The sequence below is a fragment of the Euprymna scolopes genome, chromosome 12 (genome assembly GCF_053919585.1).
Source record: "Euprymna scolopes isolate OS-2025 chromosome 12, ASM5391958v1, whole genome shotgun sequence".
NCBI lineage: Eukaryota > Metazoa > Mollusca > Cephalopoda > Sepiida > Sepiolidae > Euprymna > Euprymna scolopes.
Window position 1 is genome coordinate 95516419 of NC_136493.1, and position 11244 is coordinate 95527662.

The window sequence follows — 11244 nt, forward strand, 5'->3', positions numbered from 1 at the left end:
GGACAATGTATGACCCATTATTCTCAGCACCAGTACAACCGATATTCTCGGATTTAAGCGTAAGGGTTGAAGACAAAATTGAAAACAAGAATTTTGTTGGGGCCGACCGACATACATAGGCAACTATAATGACGCAGCGTTCGCAGCTAGAAACCAAAACGAGAAAGGTATTTCATTGGTCAATTGCAGGTTACACCTGGACGAATAACAAACGAACCACAATAATAAAACAACAAACACGTGAACGCCTTCTAAATGATTAGGTGTTCTTTAAATATCCGCTTTTTTTATTCGCTTTTATTTTCTATTATATTTTATTTATTATTGTGAATTGTTTCTGCACCCTGAGGAAAGAAGGGATAGATAAGAAAGTGGGAAGAACCAGCTCGCCCTCTTCGTTATTTCTGTTCTTGAAAAGATGGCCCTCTAAACATTGTCATTTTGTTTTTGTATTTTTGCTGCTTCCGTTTTCATTTTGTCGTTCTTTTTTTTTGTTTCCTTCCAAGCGAGTAGCAGTAGCACCTGCTTAAGGTAAGAGAAACAATTCATCACATTCAACCTCACCCCCTGCCTTTACGGATTTACCGAATCTTCAACAATGTACGCACCAACAATGGGATCTCTTTATATGAAGTGCGTCTGAAAGAGAGAGAGAGAGAGAGAGAGAGAGAGAGAGAGAGAGAGAGAGAGAGAGAGAGCGAGAGAGAGAGAGAGAGAGAGGGAGAGAGAGAGAACTAAAAAACCCAAACAAACTAAAAAAACAAACAAAATAGAATTTTTTCAGAGGAAAGGGGCGCTCGACCGAGCTCCATTCTTTGCCTCCTCCTACTAAGACATTTACAGCTAGAACTTGTTTTCCTACTTTTCAACTAAAACGAACTTTGCTTATAGCGTTAGGCGGGATTTCCATTCACGGAGTTTCTTTTCAAGAACTTCCAATATATGAAACACGTTATCACGGGAGTGTTTTCCTGCACATTAAAATATAACCGTTTTCAAATCCAATCTCACTAAATACTTGTTATAACCGTCCCCATAATTAATTCTATTAATCTCTTTCATCGTTGCCTATCCTCTCATAATATTCTTCGTCATTCGATTCAAAATCCATTCATCTCGTTAATCATTCTCCTCGAGCAGCTTTTGGTCTTTTAAATTTTGCCGCATTAGTAAAGCTAAATAAAATAAATGATAAATAATAAAAAAAAAGAAACAGCAAAGCTATTTGTTCTTTCCCTTTTTAAAATAATGAAGGTTGCCATCCTCCGTCATTCTGGGAAGATTCTTCTGTGATGTCCAGCTTCGTTGTTACAGCCTTCTCGATAGCGTACACGCTTTGAGCTGTAAGCACGGGGAGGAGGGAGAGCTCCATGTTTCAAGATAAAGCTATTAGTGGAGGGCTGTTTGGGTCATGACTAGTTGCGTTACTAACTTTGTTTCTATTGTCAGTTCCACAGTCTTCATAGCTGGACGCCCTGAAAAGAAAAAAAGAGCGAATGTAAGTAAATGTACATGATTCAAATGCAAGAATCCCTTAAATGTAATTGGGAACTTGTGTACTCTAGAAATGTCGCCTTAGATAATCTACTTATCTACGAATCTGTCTATTTGCTTATTAAAGGCACTGCCTGTGTGAGAGTTCGTTCTCTATGGACTCGAAAAGGATTGAAACCACTATCTTCAGACAATTTTCACGTGGAACCGTAGAGATTCAACGTTTCTATCCACTGAGCCTCTATCCAATCCTACCCATAGCCGGCAAAAGGCTTAGTTGGCCAAAACGTGGTGAGACAATAACAACTATGGATGGCAGTAATTGCTGAGAATGTAGTTAGGAGATTCGGAGTTCCTATCCCATCGCGGTTACCACCTGATGAAGGCCAGAGGAATAGTTGGCCGAAACGCCGTGAAACAGCAACTAAGAAATAATCATCGGATTATTTCGATTATCGATAGTTATCGAAAACATTCTGCTACAAAATCTATCTAAAAACACTGCCAGGCACATAAAGTTCCTTTGTGTGAATTTTCATAAAAAAGGCCCAGCCGCTTTCAAGTCAACAGGGAACAAACTCACAGACACATTCATATATAATGTGTGTGTGTGTGTGTGTGTGTGTGTGTGTGTGTGTGTGTGTGTGTTAAGATTAGGACGATTAATCAGAATCGGAATCGGGAATCGGAAAATCGGAAATTTTGAATATCTGAATCGGTATCGGAGTCGGAAAAATTATAATCTAATTTTCGATTCCAAACCGATTCTTTTAATTTTTATTTGACAATAAAAAAGGAAACAAGCAGAAATTGTTTTTTTATTTTTTTATTAGAGTTGTTCATTTACAACGTACGAGTGTTAAAAGCTACAGAATGAGTTATAAACCTCATTTACAGATTTAACATTGATTCACAGAGTTATATTTTTATTTTTATTCATTGGTCAGTTATTGAGAGATAACCTGCCCATTCCTTTTGTAAACATTTAGCATCTATTCGCTAAATGACTATATGCCCCCCATCCCAAGGAGTTCATTTATTATTAGAATATTTAAAATCCTCTGGAAGTTTTTTTTTTAATTTCGTTGGCGCCTGCTGTACATTGGCGGTGTCTCCCATCGGTTTCTTTTGAAATAATTAAAGTTTATGGCACTTCTCTTTGGGTGCAAGTGAAAATATAGATGAAAATCTCCGTTGAGTTCATCAAAATTTTGGAGGAGATACATAAAATAAAACATTCTGAAGATTTTCTTAATTAAAAAGGAAATTATATCTACATTAAAACTCATACACGTATCTAAAAAAAATAGAATTGGGTGGGGCATTTATTACTTTAATTAACACAAAAAGAAAAGAAATAATAAACAAATACTCAACAAAAATATGCTTCCAAAAGCAAGAATCTTCTATATATCTGAATAAATCTATTGGTGTTTAAACTTCTTTTCAAGTGTGTTTTTGGTGGTGCCCGCAAAACTCGTCCATTATTAAATAAATATCGATTGAAAACACATTTTATGACCGTTCTTGAAGGAGATATTGTTTTTAAAGATACGGTACCCCCAATAATATTTTTTTAAAATACATTTTTACTTGTTTACTGTTGGTTTACAAAAAGATAAAATCGATTTTCTAAGTGTTGGTTTTCTACCTAACTGGCTAAGTTGTTATTTCACTTATTTTTAAGTGTTTATTAAATTCAACAACGAGACTACAGACCGCATAATATACTTAAAAAAAATATATTTATACTAATTTACTGTTGTTTATAAAAGGGCAAAATCTATTTTTCTACCTAGTTTGCTAAGTTATTAGTTGTTTAATTTATTTAAAGCGTTTATTCAGTAAAAAAAAGTAGCCTTGCGTGTTACGTGAGAACGAGAAATAATGTCTGACATGAGAGTATTACATTTTAGGGGTCTTGATAATAATCGCTCAAAAATATAAAATTCAAGAAAATGCTGAGGGAGAATTAGTTTTAAAAAGAGCCCCACCTTCCAAAAGAAAATAAATGTTAATATTTTTAACAAATAATTATAACGTTTATTTAATATTTTTTTTTAAATCATAATTATTTATGCAAAATAATCTGAAAAGGGTTAAATAAAATTTTACCGCTGCCATATTTGCCTAAATTCAATTTATTTTTTAAGTCCAGAAAATAGAAACTTGATTCAAATTAATTCAAAGATTTAAACGTCAATGGCCACTGCTTTTAATTTTTTTTGTTGCGCCAAACGAGTTTTATTTGTTAAAAATAATGTTATTATACAAAAAAAAAAAAAAAAAAAAAAAACTGGCAAAACTGACTTATAAATTTACATTTACAAATAATCAAATATAACTTTCTTTACAAATTTAATAGGAATGTTGATTTGGTTTTATAATATACTTTAAAACGTTTACTCGGTTCGAAAAACAAAAGTGTCGAGCGCTACGTGAAAATAAGAAGAAAAAAATGAACGCTAAGATGGGGTTATATCTTCCGAGTCTCGATAATGACTCCACACTAAATAATAAAAAGATTACTGGTAGAAATTCACCTAATAAAAGTTACTGGCCGTGCTGAAATAATAACATTATTTAGAAAGCCACTCTTAACATGAAGAAGAAAGTTCTTTGCTAACTTTTCTGTACTTTCACCTAACAATTTAATAAATAAACTTGGCAAATTGAAACTCTCGCCGGAAGTTACATTTCTGATGAAATATAATATCAGGAAAAAAATTTGACCAAACACCGTTTGCTGCTAACTTTGAATATGGTAATGTTCTGGTTTGCCAATATTCATAAAATTATCATTGCTTTTGTTTTGTTTTTATTTGTTTATGTTTTCCCCCAATTCGCAATTCTAACTTTTTTTTTGTTGTTGTGAAAGAAAATTAGCTATTACTAGCAGAGAGGCCCGACATTTTCCGGGATGGAATGATGATCAACGAATGTTTCACACTCCCATATTTTTATTGTCATTGAAATCAGTGAATTCGTCCATTTGTCAATAAAATCGATTGATTGCCTGCTCTAGTTGGAGACCCATCGCAGTGCATCCGAGAGGAAGTTTCACTTGCCTCTTCACATTGGCTTAGTCTAGAATACATTGAAGTCTACATTGCAAAGTAGAGAACCGAATGTTAATTTTATAAAATTATTTTTTATATAATGGATTGAATTAAAGTTTAACATGCAAAAATCAAGTATCATCGTTCAATTGTGCTCTAAAGAGAACATGTAATATTTCAGACGCGCCCCTATCATATTAAAGAACCCATTGTTGATTTTATATTCCTGGCTTTCCGCTCGTGCTTTGATAATGGCTTTGCTAGGGTCATGGTGTGATGAACAGTCAAACGAATAGAGAAAGAAAAAGAGTGGATATAACAGCAATAAAATTTTATAGTCCTTATCTCTACTACAATGTGAAAAGACTTTAGAAGTCTTTTCACATTGGCTTGCTGAAACAATCGGTAAAACTAACAAAAAGGCATTTTCAGTTTTACGTTGACCGGGATTAGCCCCTAATTAAAAAGCCTAACCCTCACCTTTACCCGTGTAAATGTCTACTAAAATATTCATTTCATTTTATTTGGGGGAAGATTTTAAACTAGAGGAATGAGAGCTTAGCTCACACTTCTCAAGCGTTTCTACGTTTCTCCTGCCAACGTGTCATTTTTACATATTTATTCACTTTTACCATTTTTATCGGTGCCATTTTTACCGTGTCATTTTTTCCTATGCCATTTTTACCGGTGCCATTTTTACCCAAATTCGTAATAGAATATAAGTTGGATTTTTAAAAATAATAAACATAGCTTTTCATACGTAATTTTATGTTTATTGCTTAGATAGATGAATGTATAAATGTTCTTGTAAAAATAAACTTTATTCAACTATTCCACTAGAAAAATATTTTCCCAGTACGCCACAGAGAGATTTATAAAAAAAAAATAGTTTTGTTTTAGAAGCAAAACATCAACTTCAGCTCCGTTGTTGGATTTAAAAAATAATAAACGTATTTTTTCCCATGTAATTTTATGTTTATTCGCTAGATAAAAATGTACAAAAACAGTTGTTTTTTTTTTTCTGTAGAAAAAATTTGACGCACTGTTGTACTTTTTGGCGAACCAAAATGGCGGATTAAAATCTGGCATGCTGGCGTGCCAAAAAAAAATTACCGATTATTTTACGTTAAATTTATCTTTAAAACTGATCATTCACTAAAGATGATAATCCCATAAGAAACCCGTAAAAACTAATAGTAGGTTAATGAAAATGAATGTTTAAAAGGATATGCAAATGAGTGTTTAAAATGATATGCAGATGAATGTTTAAAATGATATGCAGATGAATGCAATTCCACGACACATACACTCATGAGCAAGAAAAAAATGGGCCAATAGTGAAAGCAGGAAGAAATACATTTTTCAATATTTTTCTATGAATTTTTGTTAATTTTAACTAAAAATTTCTATTTTGCAGATCATTATTATTATATCATATAATAATAAGTGGAATAATTAATCCTAAAAATGGTAAGACCGCATCTTGGCGAGGATATAAAAACCGAATTTCAGGATTAAGGCAGTCCAAAATGACTTGCAAGCAGATTTTTTTATATTTTAAGAAAAGAAAATGAGAAAACATCTTTTTTCTGCAGTGAAACGAATTGGTCAAAGGTTTGAAGTCGAATGCTTCGTAAAAAGGAACTCTGGATCTGGTCGCCCTAGAGCGTCCACTTTGAAAGACGACCACATGCTTAAATTAACTGTTTTGAAGGATCGAAAGAAAACTTATGTTGACCATAGCAAAGAATTCAAAACGGTCTGGAAATTCTCTTTCTAGATATATAATATCTAGACGAATGAAAGGAATGGGATTTTCTTCTAAAATATGTGCAAAGAAGCCATTTTTATCTAAGAAGAACATCAATGATAGAAAGAGATTTTTCTCGTGTTATGAGAAAGAAAGATACAGACTGGTTCAGGAATGTTTTCTGGTTAGATGAATCAAGATTTTGACTTGTTAGTGATGTTCCCGATGCTCCCGAACGGTGCAATCGAAGAACTGGAGAAATATTTTCGCCAAGTTGCATAAAAACGACAGTTAAACATGGAGAGATAATGATATGGGCAACTTTTACTACAGCAGCAGTTGGGGAACTTATTAGATGTGAAAAGTCAATCAATGCAAAGGAATACATTCGAATGTTAGAAACCGAACTGTTACTAAGTATTCAGAAGCTGGGAATATCCCAGAACATTATTTTTACATGATAATGTCCCTGCATACATTGTTAAAGTCATAGAAAAATGGTTTTCTGATAAATCAATTGATGTGATATTTTGGCTAGGTCAAAGCCCCGATTTAAACACAATCGAGAATATTTGGTCCATAATAACTCGTGCATTGGCCGGAAGAACTTTTTTGAATAATGACAAACTGTGGGAAGCTGTGCAAAGCGAATGGAATAGCATCTACTCTTCACAGAGTTCCATTTTGGTTGAGAGCATGTCTAAAAGGATTGATATTTTAAAGAAATCAAAAGGGAATGCGATTCCATCCTAAGTATTTATTAAAGTAAATGTCTTGTTCTGTGTTATTAGTCTCGTTTAAGTTTCCTTGTTCAATTGTTCTTTGTTCAATATAGCTTTTAGTGCAATAAAATGTATAAAATTTGTTTGGCCCATTTTTTTTTTTTTTTTTTTTTTTTTGCTCACGAGTGTATATAGCACAGTTGTATTTTCTTTATAGATAAATAGAAAATAGTGTTTTTAATATGATATTAATACACAAACGGAAAACACACACATAGGCACACACATACACACGCACACACATACACACACACACATACACACACACACACATATATATATGTATATCCATCTCCAACTTTCTATCACCAACCTCTCACTCGCTTTGCTCTTTACTTTTATTCCCCCCTCTATCTCCCTCTCTCCCCTTCTCCCCCTCTATGTTTACTAACAATGGAAGATAATAATGAAAAGGAAATACTAAAAATGGGAATAGGCTACTATTAAGATAAAGGGAGTATCACCATCATAGTAGTATTATGCATATTTATTCTTTTAGTATTTAGATCTTGGTAGAATAATGAAGTACGCTTGTGGAACATGAACTACACAAACACGTTTACGTTTGATTCCTGAGGGAAATATTATGACTAATAAAACATGCATATACCTATTTATACGCACAGGGCTTATTCGCAGTATCACATCTCTTCAGTATTGCTAGACATGGCAAGTGTTTTCACGCTGATATTTGAAAATCCGGTCTCTTGATCTGTTCCAACTTTTGTCTGAAAAAACAGAACATTCACCCTAAAACATGTACAACCAGTATATATATATATATATATATATATATATATATATATATATGTATATATATATATATATAAAATTTGTCGTGATATAAGCAGTGATTTGTTGCTACACAATTATGAGCATGTTTCGAGCTTCTAGTGTTTAGCAACTAAATACCTCTTCAGGCAACAATGCTTATTTACGAAAGCGGAATTCTCAATCTTTGAGAATTCCGCTTTCGTAAATAAGCATTGAAAACATGCTCATCACTGTGTAGCAACAAATTACTGCTTACGTAAAGACAAATTGAAAATGTAACTTGTTCTACTTCCGTATTGAGCACTCTCGTATTAACCTCGCGCTATTTCATTGGTTACCCTACACTTTTGAAAAATAGCAACCTCAAATTACACACACACACACACACACACACACACACACACACACACACACACACACACACATATATATATATACATACATATATATATGTATATATATGTATATATATATATATGCGTCAAACAAATGACTAAAGTCTTTATTCTAAATTCCATAATGTTGTATAATTTTACAATTTCTTTCTTTCAATTACGTTGAAATTTACAGTTCTTGACAGCAACTGTTTCGTAGCGCAAAATCATTCATTTAATTATTATATCAATCAATGAATCTATTTTGCCCTTAACTTATTAGAAGAAATAGCAACTGTTAATCCACAAAAAGAAAATAAGATGCATTTAGGCATGATTACAAAATCCGAAAAATTGAAAGAGAAGTTGCAATACCTTTTATTTTATCTTTTATTTCGGAGGAAAGGGCAAAATAGATTCATTGATTGATATAATAATAAAATGAATTAATGATGCGCTATGATACAGTTACTGCCAAGAATTCTAAATGTAAACTAAATTAAATGAATAAATTGTAAGATGGTCAACGTCATGAAATTTGGAATATAGACGCTTGTCATTTGTTTGTGAAATGCTCTACAATTAAATTGAGCTTTATAAATTAAGGATTAGTATGTAAAAAATGCATATAATTGAAAAATGTTATAATTCTACAGAAATATATATATATATGTATTTGTGTGTGCGCATGTTTGTGCGTGCGTGCGCGCGCACGTGTGTCTGTCTGTCTGTCTGCAGGTGTATATTCGCTGGAGTCGAATATTTTCATTCTTCTTGGCAAGACTAACCGCCTTTCTTTAATAGATTTTTTTTTTCGATTTATCTCTGGCAATGAGAACATTTGCGCGGGAAAATCGTGTTAGTTTTATGGAAGAAGTGGGGGGGGGGAATGCTCACTCGCACCCACTCCTCGAGAGTGGGCGTGGCTTTGGGATTTTCCACTCGTAAACACCCGAAAATTCCCATATGCACTTTTTCTGTATCGCCTTCTCCTGTTATACTACAGGCCCGGACGTAAACAACGACAGAATATCGCTTTTCTGTTTTCATATATATTACTTTTGATAGCTGTTTTTTTTTTCTTGTTACATACATACATACATACATACATACATACATACATATACACACACACATATATAATCACGTAAAGAAAAATGCGCCCTTTTACTATGTACAAACGGCTGTTGTTAATGTACGACTACCCTTATTTTTGGTCGATTCTGGGTGCAACACGCACAGAGAAAGAAAGAAAGAAAGAAAGAGAGAGGGAGAGAGGGGGAGAAAAAAGAGAGTAGGGGTGATGGCTATGTAGATAAACGCTTACGTTACGGCAGCTGTTGTCTTACTTATTCATTTACTTATTTATTATTATTATTATTATTATTATTATTATTATTATTATTATTATTAACTAACATTTACCGGATGTGTTCCCTGGTGCCTGAGTGATAACAAGTTTTCCCAGATGTCCAGTACTCCCTACTTCTTTCGATAACCGTTGTAAATCAGTTTGTTTTTGCAACTGTAGTTTATTTCCCGCTGTCAACGGCCATTGACCTTCTCTGGAATTCGGGTGAAAATATGATTTCGGTATCCTTCCTGTAAAAAAAACAAAACAACAAAAACAACAAAAAAATCCCCTCCTACCTAATAGTGTATTGATTGCACTTCTTTAAATAATAATAGTGTAATTAATTAAGCTTATACCATGCTAAGCTTATCAAATATACGCGAGGTAAAATCTGGATATCACTTTATTTTTATACGTGCATTTTACGCATAAACACCACTCACTTTGGCCTTTGTCTCTAAACAAATTAATTGATTGAAAATATTTAACGTTTTTGGAAATTCAATGAAATTCTCTGATTATACCATTCGCTAAATACTTGAGTATAATATGAGATAATAGGAAGAAATTGGAAGCCATACACTGGGCTTGGTTGTAGGGTTTAAAACTAGAAAACCGGATTAAATATAGAAAAAATTATTTTCTGTTTATTATATCTTATGTATTTCTCCTACTACAGCTTCAGATTAAATAATATTACTATGATGGTGATACTCCCTTTATATTTATTGTAGTCTATTCCAATTTTTATTATTCCCTTTCATTATTATATTCCTCTGTTAGTAAGCATACGCAGAGAGAGAGGGAGAGGGGGAGAGAATAAAAGTAAAGAGCCAAGCAAGTGAGAGAAGGTGATAGAAATTCTCTCTCCCTCTCTCTCTCTCTCTCTCTCTATATATATATATATATATATATATATACATATATCCATCTCTCTCTCTCTCTCTTTCTCTCTCTCTCTCTCTCTCTCTCTCTCTCTCAATATATGTTGATTTGGTGCCGTGACCAGGATGTGACCTGAGGTTGCAGATTTAAAAAGATGAAAGAACAACAAATCTAATTGCCACAAAAAAGAAAAAAAAACAAACAAACTAAGAAAAAATATATAGACACAACGAAAGAAATGGGGTGGCATTTTGAACTAGACGCAAAGAATAATGAAAAACAAAAAACAAATTTATAATGAAAAACACACACACACAATAGAAGCAAAGTAAGTAATTAAAAAGATGTGAGATTGTACCTATTTACTATGCCTCCCCACGGGACAGAGTTAGACACCAGTGGAGAAAAGGTACAAAAATAAAAATTGTCTCAGTTGTGAAGGATTTCTCCTCCACCGAAAGAGAACAAGAAAATGAAGTGCAGCATCTGAAGAACAGATACTACACTTTGATCTTGACCAAAAGGCCAAGATTCGTAAAGATGTGAGATTGTAAGAGACGTTGTAAAAATAGATACAACAAAAGAAAAAGAGAGATGCGAAACTACAACTCCTGCTGCGATTAACACCCGACAGCAACTCATGAAGACACGTACTGATACTACTGCTACTAGACTGCACTAATAGACACACTCCGGCTATATTGTTCTAAGATGTCCACGGTCCTAAGCTTTGAGAAGGGGTTAGTTTATTGCTAATCGCATGAGATATCTC

General features: G+C 33.3%; 1 pseudogene; it reads right to left on the reverse strand.

Moving 5' to 3' along the window:
* Nucleotides 1-10797: 10797 nt before the first annotated feature.
* Nucleotides 10798-11009, reverse strand: LOC145291755 (U2 spliceosomal RNA; annotated as a pseudogene).
* Between the last annotated feature and the right edge of the window lie 235 nt (nt 11010-11244).